The sequence below is a fragment of the Bombus pascuorum genome, chromosome 6 (genome assembly GCF_905332965.1).
Source record: "Bombus pascuorum chromosome 6, iyBomPasc1.1, whole genome shotgun sequence".
Lineage (NCBI taxonomy): Eukaryota > Metazoa > Arthropoda > Insecta > Hymenoptera > Apidae > Bombus > Bombus pascuorum.
The window spans coordinates 15,087,604-15,105,438 of record NC_083493.1 but is presented as its reverse complement, the minus strand read 5'-3'; the positions used below and the strand labels follow the sequence as shown (position 1 = coordinate 15,105,438).

General features: G+C 40.6%; 1 protein-coding gene and 1 long non-coding RNA gene across 8 annotated transcripts in view; one reads left to right on the top strand and one right to left on the bottom strand.

The window, feature by feature from the left end:
• LOC132908069 (CREB-regulated transcription coactivator 1-like) overlaps positions 1-17,835 on the bottom strand; it is a 60,280-nt gene that overhangs the window by 20,722 nt on the left and 21,723 nt on the right. The window lies entirely within an intron of this gene.
• On the top strand, positions 1,581-13,866 carry LOC132908099 (uncharacterized). Its single transcript, XR_009658301.1, has 2 exons — positions 1,581-2,178; positions 13,601-13,866. It is a non-coding gene; the product is annotated as an uncharacterized LOC132908099 (long non-coding RNA).

The window sequence follows — 17,835 nt, the reverse complement described above, 5'->3', positions numbered from 1 at the left end:
AATGCATTACGTACATGGAGCAAATAAAATGTAAACAAATTACTATTCTTCCCAGCTATAGCTTCCTTTCAAAACTTTCTACAGAAACAGATTCCCCCTGCAGGTACGATGAAAACGAACGAGGAAAGTAATTTTCTTCTATCTTCGTTCTTTTTCGAGTTGGTCGGAATTTTCTCGTCCTATGAATCTCAGCCTGTGAAACGCTTCATCCGTTTCATAAGAGGACCAATGCGATATAAAGAGACTTAACGCAGGCGTTCGATCAGGACACGCCAGAACGAGAATTCGTGTCAGTTCCTCCAAAGATAAATCCATGGAGATAAGTTTCCCTTTGGAAAATATGAGCTTTTCCTTCTTCGAGCAATCAGATCTTACATCCACAACTTCTTTGAAAGCAAACTAAAGATTCAAAGTACAAGAATATCGACCCTTTGATAACGACATTAATAAACGAGCTCGCGTTTCCGTGCTAATAGAAATTCTAAAAGTCTGCGCTTTTTGAAACAGACTACGACGAAACCATCGGAGAAATCTGCGATACGGCTCGCACGAAACGATTATATACGATACAGCGAGTGTTTAAAACTTTAGGAGCTTAAACTTTGCCATTAAATTCTTCTTATTACTATAAAATATCATAATTTGGTTGCGAATGTTTATGAATTTATTTAAATATTCAAGAGACAAAGCAACAAAGCAGAATATACGTAGTGGCAACAGATCGATCGAATATCTTTAGAAGCTTAAACTTTGCCACTAAATTCTTCTTATTACTATGAAAAATCATAATTTGGTTGCGAATGTTTATGAATTTATTTAAACATTCAAGAGACAAAGCAGCAAAGCAGAATATACGTAGTGGCAACAGATCGATCGAATATCTTTAGAAGCTTAAACTTTGCCACTAAATTCTTCTTATTACTATGAAAAATCATAATTTGGTTGCGAATGTTTATGAATTTATTTAAACATTCAAGAGACAAAGCAGCAAAGCATAATATACGTAGCGGCAACAGATCGATCGAATATCTTTAGAAGCTTAAACTTTGCCACTAAATTCTTCTTATTACTATAAAAAATCATAATTAAGTTGCGAATGTTTATGAATTTATTTAAATATTCAAGAGACAAAGCAGCAAAGCAGAATATACGTAGCGGCAACAAATCGATCGAATATCTTTAGAAGCTTAAACTTTGCCACTAAATTCTTCTTATTACTATGAAAAATCATAATTAAGTTGCGAATGTTTATGAATTTATTTAAATATTCAGGAGACAAAGCAACAAAGCAGAATATACGTAGTGGCAACAGATCGATCGAATATCTTTAGAAGCTTAAACTTTGCCGCTAAATTCTTCTTATTACTATGAAAAATCATAATTTGGTTGCGAATGTTTATGAATTTATTTAAATATTCAAGAGACAAAGCAACAAAGCAGAATATACGTAGCGGCAAGAAATCGATCGAATATCTTATAGAACACGTTGACAAATTTTTATTATTAGATCGCAAATATTTATGCATTTATGGAAGATTTAAAGATGGAAATCTTTGCAGAATGCGCGTAGTATCAAAATATATTATATACCCATAAAATATAATGACAAAGTATGGATGTTAGGTTCGGGACATTGCGCGTATATGGAAAACTGGTGCCGAAATTCCTGCATACTATACGAGACTGGTTCCATCGGAAGTCTGAGTTACCTGCGACGACAGACAGGTGGCTTGCGTAAGGCAGAAAAGGATTTCGCGCTGGTTCGCATCAACGCGAGTCGCGTAATCGCAATTAATGCGACGCTCGCGGTAATGGTCGTTCTCATTATCATCGCGGTGTGTATTGGATAATACTCGAGCGTATTCGATGATCCGACGCGGACGTGAGATCCGTGTAAACAGGCAGTGTTAATTTTCGGTCTTCCAGAATGGTGAAGGGAGAGAGGAGATCGGTGCATATGTACATTTGAAATATGAAGCGGGACGGTAGGCGGGACAATCGATGACGGTACTATAATTAAAGTATCCTTCGATATTTCGCTCGAGAACGGACCAGAGTAACATCACGTGTCGTCGATGTCAAGGCGTCTTCGTCGAGCAGTGAACGGAACGACGTACACTACCGCTTCAAAGTATCCGGATACTTGCTCGTTTCTACAAGATATAATAATATGCATATGTAAGTATCTGATAATAATTCTAATAATATTATTGCTATCGAATCGATTATTAATTTTTACAACACTCCTTCTAGTTAATAGCTAAGTGGTCATGTGTATTGGCAAGCGCATACTCTTATTTTTCAACGAAGCGTCGTTTTATCACTTCCAAAATACTGCCAAGTGATATACGAAGCTTGATAATACACTTGCGCTTAATTAATTACTATATAAACGTTATAAGAGATACGATGGAATGGAAATATCTTTCGTAGTCAGCGTATAGACCAAGCGACTCCGTAGGAAACGTAATAAGCATCGTATTGTTTCTATCGATTATTTCCTCGTTAACTCCTCGATAAAATTCATGTACTGTTACTACGGACCAAAGTGTCGGATGCTTACGAGCGACAGTGTACGAAGACAGGGAGAAAGAGCGAGACGGAACAACGGAGAGGAAGTTTATAGTGCACAGCAAGATAAAAACGAAGCGACCGTGAACGTGTACGAGGAATTGCCGCGAGCGTCGCTTCTAATAGCTTTGTGTTGGCCGTTTTATTCGCAGATCGCGCGAAAGCTGCGCTCTTAACATTGGCCTGATGGCAGGCGGATTCACCTTAATTTAGAATCCAGATGAAATTCGACGCAGGTATTCGAGAAACTCGACATCGTTATTTAGAACTATGTACGAACGAATAACCGCGAGTCATCGGCCGGCGTATGTCGCGTGTATGAACGGATGTAAACGACACGCGGCCGCCGTAATACGAGAACGTGGAACGAGGTTGTCTCTTGGCAAATCCTTAATTAATAAAAACACTGGATATCGAGGAAAACAATCGTGAACAAGCATGAACGATCGTGCTTGTTGTCGGTCTACGTGTTGTTATAAATAGCCGTAACGTTCGAGGCAAATTATTAATTATAACATGTTAACCAGTAGACGAGTGGACGAGCATGGCTATCACGGTGCAAGGTTCAAGGGAAACCGCATTCTTCGAACGGCAAAGGCGAAAAAACCTATTAGTAAACGATATACACGCACCTCCCGTTTCGTTTTGTTTCGTTTTGTTTCGTTTCGCAGGTTCCAGACTAGACGTTCGCGAAGAGAAAAGACCGGGGAACGCAGAAACAGAAAAGTAAGAAACGAAACGAAACGGTGACAATAAGACCTCGTGCAACGTGATACTTATATAACGCGAGTAAAAATTGGCTACTAGCATCGTGTAATACCATTTGCAAGACATCATTACAATGTGCAAATGTATTAAAATAACGCAATAAATAAATATTAAGATACGATTCATATTTTGCCCTCTGAAAGAAGAACAAAATGTATTCTCTGGGATAAGGAAAACTTCTTCTTCTATAGCTATAAGATCAGCATAACAAAACATGTTAGCATACGAGAGTTGAACTTACGATACGATAATATGAAATTCATGATAGCCGAGTCCCAATAATAACGGTGTTAATCAAATTTCAAAATGTTTCGTATAACGTACATACCTAATATGCGTATTCTTACAAGATTTCTACAACTGTTCGAATATTCTCGCGAGCCTCTGTATATCCGTATAATAAGCAACAGATGGTCCTGTTGTATCTCTCTGGTCGCATATGAACGTAAAACTGTGATTAATGGAGTCCGCAAAACGCTGTTTAGAAATTCGACTTGTCCAGCTCGCTGGCCGATCGGACGCGCCGTGGCTTTCCAATTTTAGCGTCGCAAGAATTGTATGGCATAACGATATATTTTTAGTCGGTACAGAGTACATACGGTGTGTAGCGTGTACGGGCCGCTTCGAGTGTTTTCCCCCGCGACGCCGCGCGCTGTTCACAGGCCACGCTGTAAACACAACGACAGGACAGGCACCGATTCTGTCTGCGACGACACGTGCTCGAAACAGGTACGCCCGCGAGAGCTCATTCATCCAACCAATACCGACCTACGCTCCTCCTCTGTCCGTGTGTATTTATATTACCGGCCGAATTACGATTCGGTGGACGAATTTGATCAACACCGCAGCCGTGTTCGCGTGCCGAAAAGTCTGCTGGCGTCGATTAACCGCGACCGAAGGGAAAAGCAGTTTGATCGGATTTCGTCACGAGTCATGTTTTCATCGCGTGCTTCGCTCCACTAAATTGTAAACTTTCCACGTCAGATAATACGCTATTATTTCCCACCTTGTATAAGCTTTTCATCGCCATTTAAAACTCGTAGGAAAGATATGATAAGTATATCTTCCGTTAATCTTTGTATTTTAATGTCGCTCTATGACCGAAGCGAAATATTTTAATATAAAATAGTTGCAACTGGAGAGAACGCGTGGGCTCCAAACATGTAGCTGCGGAAATTACATAGAACGTACAAAAGCTGTAACAGAATGTTTTAATACGTCCGATGTTTTAGCATCTTTCAGAATTTTAATATTACGGCAATCGATATTTTTTAGGTTGTGAGAGTAGGTGGAAAGGTATATTATTGCCGTCAAAATAAAATAAAAGACTAGCTTTAGTAACGGAGAATCAACCGACGATGTATGAAATTTAATTCAATATGGTTTGCCTGTAAAATACGAAAAATATGACTCGCGTTCTTCCCCTGCGGCTTTTATCTATCGCGTATAATGACATCGTTGTCACAAATTTACAAGTGAAATATCTATCACGTATTTAAGTTCGTCGACGTTATCGCGACGCGAGTCGTTGAACTTGCATTAAAAACACCTGTCAACGATTACTTCTTAAGATACAGATCTGCGAAACGATACAGGACTCCTTCCACTTCGAGCAGTTTTTTCGTCCGTGCATTCTTTCTACGTGATCTCAAATTCTAGAAATAATCGTACCGGCCGCTGTACGTGAATCACCATGTGTAATACGCGATTTTTCTAGAATCACGCAAGACCATCGAGCTATAAGAAGCAGGTTAAATCGAACGCAGCGCTGTGCGTGAGACGCGAAACGAATGCAGCGATCTCCGCGCGCGCGCTCGTCGTACTTCTGCAGTCAGAGATCTTAATGAAAGAATCGAGTTAGCAGTCCACCGCGAAGACGAAGGGAAATTAATAAGCTGTCAACCAGTATGAACTGGTATGAACCGCGGGTTAGGTCGACTCATTCGATCGTCACAATTAGCAACGATTCTCTGGTTGTTAGGGCAGCTCGAAAGGGAATCGGCGAAATCCGGTCTCAGGTTCGTTTTCTACCAGGTGCTGTTCATCGATACGGCAGAATCAAGGTAATTCATTTTACTTTGCCAGATTGTACGTTTCGTCGAGAGAAATTGGTTCGATCGTGCGTTCACCGCTTCGATTACGGCGATCGAAGGATTTGCGGTAATGAAGAGGTAGCTGCAACGAATGCTAATGAAATTTCAAAACGTCTCGTAGTGTTTATTCGATAACGTTTTGTATTTGCAGAAATTTTCGATTACTTTCACGAATCACGCGTATAATTCTCTTCGCTCGCTTTATAATCGAACCTCTCGCGAATCCTCGAATCAGCTTCACTTTTCGCAAAGTTATCAGATTCAACGTCACAGAATCGAGATCTAAGGAGTTTGCGTTAATGATCGTAGATTGGAAGAGCGAATCGAAACGAATAACATTTGCAATCGTAGTTCTTCCACGTGCATTAATTTATGGAATCGATTAGCGCGCGACTTCCGAAGGATTCGAATGAAGATTACATGAAAAGAACACGATGAATCACATCTCTTATTTCTCGCCATAATATCAGGCACAATATCGAAAGTATCGAAACATTGCTTGCCTCGAATCATCGTCTGTGACAGTCGCATTTAAATCGCATTTAACACGCAAGGAACAGAGAGACACAGATCTGGTACTCAAAAGTGCAACAATTTACTACCACGAATATCGCTCGATGACAGCTTTAAAATCTAATTTCATTCTAATCGATTATGAATTGATCTACTCGAATTGCTAGCGAGCGAAGCTCCTTGTTGCAACAGTCTTTTCAATTCGCTCCCAACGAACCATCCGCGAACGATAATATAATAGTTCGACGCAATTTCACGATTCACGCTTGTCGAGGCATAATTACTTCGTGGAACAGTAACAGAGATCTCAAGGCGGAATAATCGTGGTGCAGGATAATCGTCGAGCCGAGTGTGAAGTTCCCAACGAAAGAAAGAAAGAGAGAGAGAGAGAGAGAGAGAATAACGGGGCGAACACGCTAAAAATAACAATTTCATCGGTTGCACGGCTACGAAGAGGAACAAACTGACCCGTAATTCGTCGGATGGAGAGTGGAGAGCAATGTTTCCCGAGTTGGCGCGGCTGCCACGCGTCTCGTACGATTTCCTGTGGAGGAGAGGGCGCGAAGAAATTCGTCGGCCGTCCCTGCGCGCCATGTGTTGCTCCGTCGTAGTTCACACGGCTGTTACCTAATATCTGTTGAATTATGCCGTAAACAAGGAACAGTTCTCCCACGGTTCGGTTCACGGACGACACCTCGCGTACGATACGGTCGCGTACGCGCGCGCCTGCTTCGTTATCGCCTTTTGTTTAGTTCGTTTGGCAAATCGCAGTTTCTAGACGTCTAGACTGGACTCGAGAGAGCTCACGCGAGCTATGATCGCGTGCCGCCGCGATAATCCGTAAATTGTTTAGCGGCAACGATTGGACAACGTCCAACGGAATAATATACGGCCGCGAGATAGTTACAACGAGAGAGAAATGTTACACGGGCGATTTTGCTGGTGAAACGGTCGTGTCCCGGCTCGGGAACGAACCTTCCGATGTTACGCGCAACGCAACGAATTCTAATCGTTGCGTGTATCGCGCTAATAAATAGCATCGCCACCTGTTTCCCTAAAGTCATCGACGCTACTGAAAGAGCTGTCTTCCGACGTAAGTGAAAGAGGTCACTGAATTACCTGTCGCAGTTATCGTTCAGTTTCGAACGATGATCGCACGGAAAATATATAACGGCTGCGCGATGCAGCGAGCATCACGTATTTCTTATCAATTTCTTCGAGAATTTAAATTCTGTATAATTTTTGGTATTCGGTGGTGGTCGATAATCAGCTGCGCGATAAGTTCGCTGTACGTACACGTAAGTAGTAAACAAAGCTTTAAACTTTCAAACAAAACGATACGACGATTTGTTTTCCAGTTTTATCGACAACGACGTGTCGTATAAAAAATTATATTACATATTTTATCTATTTTTTCACCTTCTTGCAGATTATCCGACCGTACCGAGGCATCTTACGCAAATGCCTACTAGAGAATTACGGAGAGATCGTGTTCAAATACTCGATCGCGAGAGAAATTGTTTATCGGTGGCAAAATACCAATCTGTGAATAATCGTGTTTTGCACGATTCAGAATAGACGTGTTCGAGAATAGATATTCCTCTGTATCAGAGAGAACATGCTAAAGTAGAAATATTACCATATTCTTAATCGAATATCATGCGTTCGACGGTAGGGTGGCAAACAGGACGCCTGTTCCTGGTGAACACGCAAATTTCACTGTAACGGTTGACGTAACTTAATTATCGATGACATGGCAGTGTATTTAGGTTTCAATTAGGAAAAGGGAGACAAGCCGTTTTGTGTACGCATGAACCACGACCATGCGAGCTTGTGCTTCTATTACGTTACAACGTAGACTATGTACAGCCACAAACAAGATTGCCACGCAAACTATCAAGGGATACGGCGAATACGAGAATCCTGTACATTTGCATAACCTTGTTTCAACATGTTTTTATCGTTTTGAATTATCTAGAATTCTCAGTAATTCGATGATTAATATTAATCCATTAAGGGTCAGCTTTGCCGTGACCCCATCGGCTTGTGTTTCTAACATAGCAGCCATGAAAGAGAATTTCAAACATTCGCTTAATATTTTGTTCGTCGCTATTTCTAACCGACGATTAACCGTTTCAATACTTTTACGATTTCTGCGAAGTATATTAGGTCGTCCGAAAAGTTTCTTTCGTTTTATAAGCAAATAGTGGATGTACAACATTTTCCGTTTTTTATTATTATTTTATCGAATTACGTACGATTCATTTTGCTCTATCAAAATAAAGATCACGATGTTCGACAGATTAGGTTTTTTAGGAAAAAACACTTTTCGAACAACCTAACATATACTTGGCTTAATTATCTCGCAGCTTCTTCTCGTATGTATCTTCGCGTTTGTTTCGAACGTTACGAACGCGGTCGAGTGTCGTAACGATGTCGATGAAATTTTTAAATGTTTCCTACAACACACACGGTATATTCGTAAAACGCGTCGTCGAGTGTTCGAATGCTTTCACGAATTTGCGCGTACATAGCGATAGTTCGTCGTTAAATACAAAAGGGACAAGAAAGAGGCAAGAATCGTTTGGAACTGTATCGGACTAGGAGGCAGTAAGTAGGAGGCGTTTAATTTCGTGGCTTTCTCGCTTTGCATTCGCATACCGAACCGACGAATTTCCACGTCGGCCGATACGGAATACGGCTGACGTAATTCCACGGTATGATCGGTGTAAAGCCGGGAATACTTGGGCCGAAAATTATTTTCAGTGTGCTCACGCGCGTTCATTCGATACAGGTTTTAAGAGGTTTCCATCCGCGGCAATCTCGCTCGTCCGATCGCTATACAACGCTATTTGCATACGATAATATGCAAAATGTATCAGTGACGATGCAAGAATAACCTCGCTGGCGCCTTTTTTACCACACGCCTCTCGTCGATGCGTGCGCGGCACACGCGCGCGCGTATTTCAAGACTCGACGCATCCTCCGTGGATACGAACGTGAAAATATTCCTCGGTGTTCTGTTAGTTTGCCCGATCGAACCCTTTTTATCGTCTTCATTCCGGAAATTCTCTCGATCAGAGCCGTTCGAACGCGATACAATCGCGCTACGCTATTCCTCGTTTTGCATTTTACGGCACACTATTGAGTGGACTTTGTTCCGATATCTTCGTGTGCCGATCTCGAGGAAAATCAACGCGAAATGTATAAGTACATTTTCGACCGTAAAAATCGGCAACATCGTTTACCATACACTTGGCGTAGGAAGATATTTATTATATAAAACATTTTGAAATTTCATTTGCATAACGATATACAACTGTCACGGCCGTAATGATAAAACTTGAAATCGATTTCGAGATGTATACAGAGAGCACGAGATATTTACTGCGAAACAGCGAACAAATATTCAGTAAAAAAAGATAGTATACATCGTAAACAGCTGAAACATGTAATAAATGATAAAGATGGAACTGCTCAATTACCCAGGCTTATTAATACGATAACAATCATAATTACAATTATAATTAATAACAATAGATAATTGATTACAAATAATTTCGTGGTTTCCGGCAAGTATGGTATACCTACTTGCACTAAATGATCTTATATCTTGCGATCTTCTATGTGTATTTTCGAATTTGTTCCAAACTTCACCAATTTATATATACGATGACACTACGAATGAAATTTCGGGATATCTCATACGATATACGCGAAAAGGTTTCTATAAGCATTCAAACTTTCGCGAATCATCAGCATAAAAACAACCACGTGGAGAATTATGGATATGTTATCCTTCGAAGGAAGAACTTGGATTCGAAGATGGCTTTACGAAGTTTCTTCTTCGAGTAATCGAAGGAGATAGAGGCGGTCGTTAAATATAACTGAGGATAAACATAACAAGACAAACGATAATACATCTCGATCTACGATAATTTACTAAGAAGCGTCAAGTCGTAACAATTAAACGAGGCGTGCTAATAAACAAACGATCGAGTCTCCTGAATAGAAATTAGCTTTTTCTTCAAGTAGTTAAAGTCGGCCGACGAATTACCATAAAAGATTCCGTTCAGTTCCATCTCCGCGCACTCCTCCTCGATATTTTTAATCGGAAAACATTCCGAGTAAGATAAGCGTCTAGGCTCAAACCATTATACGTGGTATTTAAAATATAGATCAGATAAGACAAGTTTCTCTAAACTTACATTGCACGATCGATTCAAACAGTAATATATCAAACTACTGCTAGATACGTTGATTGAAATTTTATTATTCGTTCATTTTATACGATCACGGTAAATACTACTTTTGCTTATTGCATTAGTTTCTTGTTGATTCATATATCCACATATAACGTACATAACGTTGCTATAGATCGACCAAAGTATCCATATACGACACCTTTTGTTCAAACACGATGAATGGATTAATTACAGTCGAAAGAGAGGGCAAAAGACGCGAAACAAAGACGGCCGAAAATAGCCTTGCATCGTCGTATTACGAATTATGAAATTCCACGAGACGATATCGTTCTATCGGGTTGGCAACTAAGTGATCGCGGATTTTGTCAATACCACCTAATGACAAAATCTGCAATAACTTAGTTGCCAGGCCAATAGGTTCGTACGAACGAAAGCCGTTAAATCGTGAAAAAGGAAGAAGAAGAAGAAGAAAGGAACAAACGACGTATCCGAATTGCCGGCACGTGGCATTCAACGACACCGATTTTTAGCGCGTGACTATTTAAATACAATCACGCGTCACCGCGCGTGAGCTTCCGTTGCGTTCAAGAAAGGTTATTCCGCTTCCGTCTGATTGCGAATCGGAAATCCTGACGATTGATTCTTCCAAGCAGCCTATTCTTCGTTTTATCGAAGCTCGTTTTGAGATAAAAGACCGCGTATATAAATTTCTACCGCCCTTTCGTATTGCGCGAAGGGCAAGATCGGTAGTGGCAATTAAAGTCGCTCGTTAGATAGAATCGCGTGTTTCCGGCGAGCGACAACGAAAAATATTCTATCCGCGTCGACTCGCGCAACGGTACATACGTATACAGAGTCCCGTCCAGATACATAGACATAAATTGCCGCTACGTGTGTCGATTCCGTAAACGTTGCTTTTCTACTTTCCATCCTTTGATCTTTTTAATTACCGAACGATTGTAACGTAGAGACAATAACGTGATTTTAGCACACCATTGAATCCATTACAGCGTTTACATGCTAATTAATTAGATCGAAGTGCGTTCAATTTTGTCTCGTTCGTATATAGTATTGCTCGTATGAATGCAACAATTTGATGCTATGAAAATAATCTGGTTCGCTGAGAAACGAGTATACCGTTACACAATATTAGAATATTCCATACATTTTTGCGTATTGCGTGCATTTTACGCGTATTTGCGCGTTTAAATCTCCCATGAAAATTCACCGTATGTTAGTCGTACTTTTATTTGGATACGACAACTGCTTTATACTTCCATTCTCCAACCCTGTGGATACTAAGAAAGATACGACGCTAAAAATTTCTACGTCGATGTCTTAATTACGAGCGTCGCGTTAAACGCAACCTGTGATACCCTTTAAACGCATCGATGCTTCTAAAAATAGCATCAACCTCGGCATTTTCGAAGAAGTACATATACAGTAAGCAAAAGGAACAGAGAAGACAGACGGACGACAAGTACGTAAATGTATTTTTACCACGAGGAATGCGTGGCTGCGAAAACAGACATTCTTAATTGACAGCGGCGCTAACTGAAGGTGATTCGTGTCGTGACGCGTACCTACACAGATTCGTCGATGCGTCTCGTCGGCTCGTGTCGCGAACCTGACATTGAGAAAGTTCTCAATGAAATGGTCGCTGGCGCGCTCTTGCGTTTCATACGCTGGGAATAATCCGAAGGAAAAAAAAGAGAAAGAGAAACTAGCGCGTGATTCATTTTCACGGAAAAACGCGAAATAGATTCTCTCGTCAGAAACATCGATTCAATTATTCACGAATTTGTTTTCTTTAAAACATGGCCGAATTGTATTTCGCCGAATAATAGACGCGTCACGATATATATCTCACGAAAGAAAGAACGTGATATTTTGGAAATAATGTAGAATCGCGAAGAGAGAAGCGAGAATTAATTCAACGAGCTGTTTCCTTCCTTCGTGATTCTGATAAGAGACCGCTTCTCCGCAAATTTTGCTCGCAATTCACCCAGACGCCCGTATATTTAACCGTAATTTACCCAGCACCGAGTATGCTATCGCAATCAGGATCCATTTTGACCGTGCTCTCTCCGCCGTATTTCATTCCCGATCTTTCCTCTGGTTAACGCGAAATTCTATCTTACCGCTGTCTCATTTTCAAAGCAACTCCCACTCTTTGCAAATCGTCGGTCGAATTTTACCCGAAGCGCACGAGCATTTTCGACGTTCCTACTTTTAATTGGAAAAATGTTTGATCTCTACACACGCGAACGCTGAATTGTATTTTCCATGAAATTTCAGAGCAACGTTGTTCTTCGTAGAGTACAAAAACGAAAGAAACAGGCTGGTTCGATCGCGTTGCTTTCTTCCACAGACATCGTGATTCCCTTCGTTCGATTATACACCTGTTAGCGGTATACACCGGTGCACGCGATCCGTAAAAATAGTGGCGTGTTTGTCTCCATTGCATAATCTGCGTCGATCGATCGACGTTCGTGTGAATGAGCCGACGAGCGAGCAAACTGGAGCTTGGTTCGTTTTTCGGTACATGGAACCACTGCACCGGCGTGATCCCGGAATCAAGGACACGCGAAAGGTTACAGACACTCGCCGCTTTTGCAACGCAAGATGCTATCTATGCAACGCGTCTTTTGTAACGAATTTCGTGCAGCAGACGAACATCTGTAAGTTTGTCTTCGATGATCGCATAGAAAAAGTTGCTTCCAAAGGTCGCCCATGTGTCGACAGGCATGTGCTTCGCTTTTCAAGACCGTAACGAATTGCGAGAGAAAAGGTTGAAGCAGAATTGGCGACGAATCGTGAACAGACTGACCTCCTCTTATTTCGAAAATCAATTTTAAAATTTCAAACTGTGATACGAACAATCATCGGAATTAGAAATGTTAAAGTAACGTATCGCGCAGAGAATTTGAAAAATTTTTTAAATAATTTTGCAAGATAGAAAGAAATTATCGTAATATTAGTCGTTGTACGTAAATACTAAAATTTTAATTTTCCAGAGTTATTTAGTGGAAATAAAATTCAATTAACGATGCGATTAAATGTGACGGAGATAGAGGTGCGAAACACGTGGGTTCGATATTGCAGTAAACACGGCTCGACCGATCGAGTCGGTGGTTTAACGCTAATCTTACCATGCCTCGTTAAACGACCAGTTTCAAAATATAATTATCATTGTACATTCATCGTTATTTCTTTCGTTCGTCCAACTTTACGTAAATCCTTATATTATCCGATCGATCGATTTCTCAATTTTTATTAATAGAAGAATTTACATAAAGTTGGACAATTTTAAATTAAATTTCGAGACCGGTCGTTCGACCGGATCCGGTAAGGTTAATGTTAAAAAGTTTTGAAAAGAAGACGACCGCGTTTAAAGGCATTTTAATGATGTTAGATATTCAGTAGACCCGTGTCCTTCGACTTTTACAGATGATATTCAAGGACAACGGGGCCGATCGAACGCCGATGACACTTTCCACTTTGTAATTTTATCCTCTTCTGACCCCTTATGCACATCGACCGTTCGATGAGTCGGCAACGGTGCAGTGGAATGAGAAATTATAGGATCAGCTACAGTCACTTGCGCGCAGGCCAGTGGCGTACAACTTTCCCAGAGGGAAAACAACCTTCGCCATTATTCGCGGATGTTACTTAACGTTCGCAAAAACCATAAATAAAAATGTTATCAATCGAAATTGTTGTCGACCGTATGTTTTTAGCCCACGAACCGAGAAAGGTCATTCTTGATACATACAAAGGCGATTTATCGCGTTTATCGCTTGTTACATTTCGTATTATTATTCAACAACTGTACGAACGATTTTATTTCACAAGTAAATGTAATTATCACGCTTAAAAATTCACATATAAAGGCATAAATGGAATATTCTTCTTTAGAAAATAAGATATTCGACATTGCCGACGATAACGATCTAGCCTGCGCTAGCCGAGGGTTAAAGACACTATATAAGCTTCCATGAATTTTCATTCGACCCTAAAAACGGTCGATGCTTTCATCTGCGTCGTATAAAATAATTCCTCTGTTAACATTTATTGAAAAAAAAAAACTCTAATTTCCTAAACGGCAGCCATTTACCGAACGATATTTCGAAGAAGCAACGTGCACGGATTTCCATGAAATTTGTATTCGAAGCTAAAACCGATCGATACATCCATCTCTACGTGGTATATAACCAATTTTCAAGCTACCGCGTACTTTTTCATTTAAAATTTGTTTAACAAACTTTAATTTCCTGAACTAGAGTCATTTACCGAACGAGATCCGAAAAAACGAAGCGTAGGAATTTCCACGAATTTCCACTCGAAGCTAAATCCGATCGATACTTCCACCTACGTCGTATATAACCGATTTTCATGCTGTCGTGGAATTTTTCGCTTAAAATTTATTTAATAAACTTTAATTTTCCAAATGGCAGCCGTTTACTGAAACAGAGCCGAAGAAACAACGTTTACGAACTTCCACGAAATTCCATCCGAAGCTACAAACGATCGATACTTCCACCTACGTCGTGTATAAGTAATGTTTGTGCTATCGTGTGCAATTTTTCACTTTACAACACCTACTAGCATTTGCTTAAGAAGCTCTAATTTCCTAAACGAGAACGATTTATCGTATGGGACTCGAGGGACGAGGTGCACGAACCGTATTCTTGGGGTTGTAGGTAGGACGAGGACACGCGGAACAAGTATGAATGGCGAGAAACGCGGAAGACGTTGGAGAGGTCGGGAACCGATCAGTGAGGAGCGGCAAGCTCCCTCTTGCCACTCCTTCAACCCTTCTGTTTCGCTCTCTCTTTCTCTTTCGACTTCGCTTCTAGTCCTTTCACGACTTCGCTCCACCCACGCAACGACGTCGGGACACCCACCACCGTCTACCGTCTCCCGACACGTCGGTGACCTACTTACAAGGGGACATCCGTTGCCATTCAAGGCTCTATAACACGAAAGCACGCAGGACTCGCCGTTGCTCGTCGTATCCTGTCTCGCTACATCCGATCTCGTTTTTAAAAATGTTACCTTACTACTACACTTTCTGAATCTTTGTGCAAACTCATATACAAAGCGTCTCGCGTAAAGTGGTCTACCGACCAAGGGATGATTCTATATGTGGACAAACAAGTGGAAAATATAAAATAAGATTCTTTCGCCCGAGACTAGAATAAATATTAATATTTATGCATGTGGAATCAAGTCGGTATGGTCGCTTTATCAACGTAAGTAAGGAAACGAAAGCTCGAAAGCTGTTGAGAAATTTTCGTTTCTTAGGAAATTTTGATCGAACGACAGAGAACTTACGATACGATAATTTGCAAGCTGCGTATATTTTCATTCGTAATACGCAGGATAATTCCTTTCGTACATTTATAATCGTATGTGTATATGTTGAAATTAAATCGTACGTTGTGTCGTAATTGGAATATTAAGTCGGCATCTAATTCACGTTCGAGGTAACAGTTTACCGAGACAAACTCGGTGAGAACACCGAGTAACCTTTAACAACTGCATGCTAGGAAAGGGGAGAATGCGCTGATCGACGCCCACGTGTCCGATTTTCTCTTGGTTGCTGGATATTATCCGCTCCTTAAACAATCGTTTTGTGGGGCACTCTGACCATAAACGTGCTCGTGAAAGACGCGAATAGAAGCAAGAAAATTTATGGACCCGATGATTGCCACGCCATTAATAGATCTGACAATAAGTCGCGTTTATACTTTCTAACGACGCTTTCGTTCGTGTGAACGCAGTATACTTACAACGTTTCAACGAGCGATCGTGTTTTATCATCGTGAAATCGATCGTGGACTGCTCGAGCCATGACTTTTTATCGCAAACGTCTTTGCCTGTAAACGTCAGAAAAAGCAGTAATCGGGATTCTAAGAGATTTCGTGGAATATCAAAGTCGTCGAGAGAGGGTAAAGATCCCATGGAGACTACGGTACACCGGATATTACGATATAATCGTCCACGGAAATGGCAGATAAATCAGACGCAAGTATCGCCTGAATTTCCATCGTCTCGAGGTCCCTTTGAGCCAGTCCGAATACCAAAATCCCGAAGAACGCAATTTTCTAAAGAAGAAAAAAAGCAACGAAAAATTGGAAGCAATTTGAACGTAGGCTAGACGCGATATGAATTATGTATCAGGAAAATCCAATTATATCGCAACAGTGGGATGTCTGAGTGGAAACCGTTGGTAGCTTCTTCTTTTATAATCTCGAGAGATCACCGATGGAAAAAAGTCAGGATATTATAACTATACCAGCCGTGAAAGATACATAGTTTCTCGTCGTCGAATTGAAACCACTCGAAACTTTTAATATTCTTCTTTTTAATATAAGTCAGAGGCGCGAGCCAATTGTAATAACGAAGTTTATCAATTACTATAGTATTACGCACGTGTATATATTGTAGATGTTAGGAACTTGTATGCTTCTATCCATCGTCTTAAAATTACATCTGGTTTTCAATTTTTCTTCTTGAATCGGGTATTTATTTATTATTTTATTTATTATTTAAAATGTGATCGTACGTGTGCAAATATTTTCACGAGCCAACGTATTATATAATAATTAGCGAGAACGAAATGTGTGCACATTGGCGATGTTTCTACGTCTTGATGACCAGAAACCGTAGAAGAAGGCGTAAAGGAAGACCCGTGGATTCACGAGGGAGTTTCGATCGAACCAGAGTAAGGATCAATTTCCGCGACTAATGATATATAAAGTAACGGAAACGGAAGATTCTCTGGCAGGAGAAACTCGTTGGAACTGAGGAGCGAAATTCTAATCAGGAAATTGTTATTTTCCGTAGGGTTGTTGCCGCGAGCGGATGGCTTCGACGTTTCCGGCATAGTCCCTTCCGAATGGATCGGAAGACGAGTGACTGGAATTTCCAGCCTCGAAATATTTCCACGCACTTACGTACCGGCATGAACGAAACCATCGTGCACGGCCACCTGTAGAATAAATAACGACCAGTCGATTTCAGTCGTCGGCTTACTGAATCGTCTGGTCGAGACAGGAGGGAAGGGACGAACAGCGACACGTGGCTTCGCCGAGTGTCTGATAGACACGGATTATGTAAAGCGGTTACAGTAAGCGCGACAATTTGCATGAGAAAAATGATTGAAAACTAAATTATCATAGATAAATACCATGAAACGACAGGCAAATGAATTTAAACTTTTCAGAGTCGAATCTTTTTGCAACTACGACTCTGTACTTTTTATCGATCATTAATGGTAGAAACTTATTTCTTCGGAAGATTTCGTAAGGAAGAGATAACGCGATAAAACTTTCAGATTTACGATAAACGCGATAATGGAAACTCGGACTGAGAAAAATTTCTGAAGATAAAATTATGTCGTAGAAAAGAAATGGATCCTCTAGGATCCTTGCAGCATTGATTTCTTCGAAGCTCCGCGTTTGTATTTCCTATCGATTATTAATAACAGAAACGTATATTCATTGATGTTCTTGTAAAGAAGAATTTGCAGAAGAATTCTGTATTAATAATGCGACCAGATTTAAGTTCGGTTGTACGTCAAACACGGTAATTCGAACAGGGAAAAATAACTGACGTTGTCATGTAAAAATGACTCATCTTTACTAATGCAAGACATTTTCGGTCAATACCCATCTACT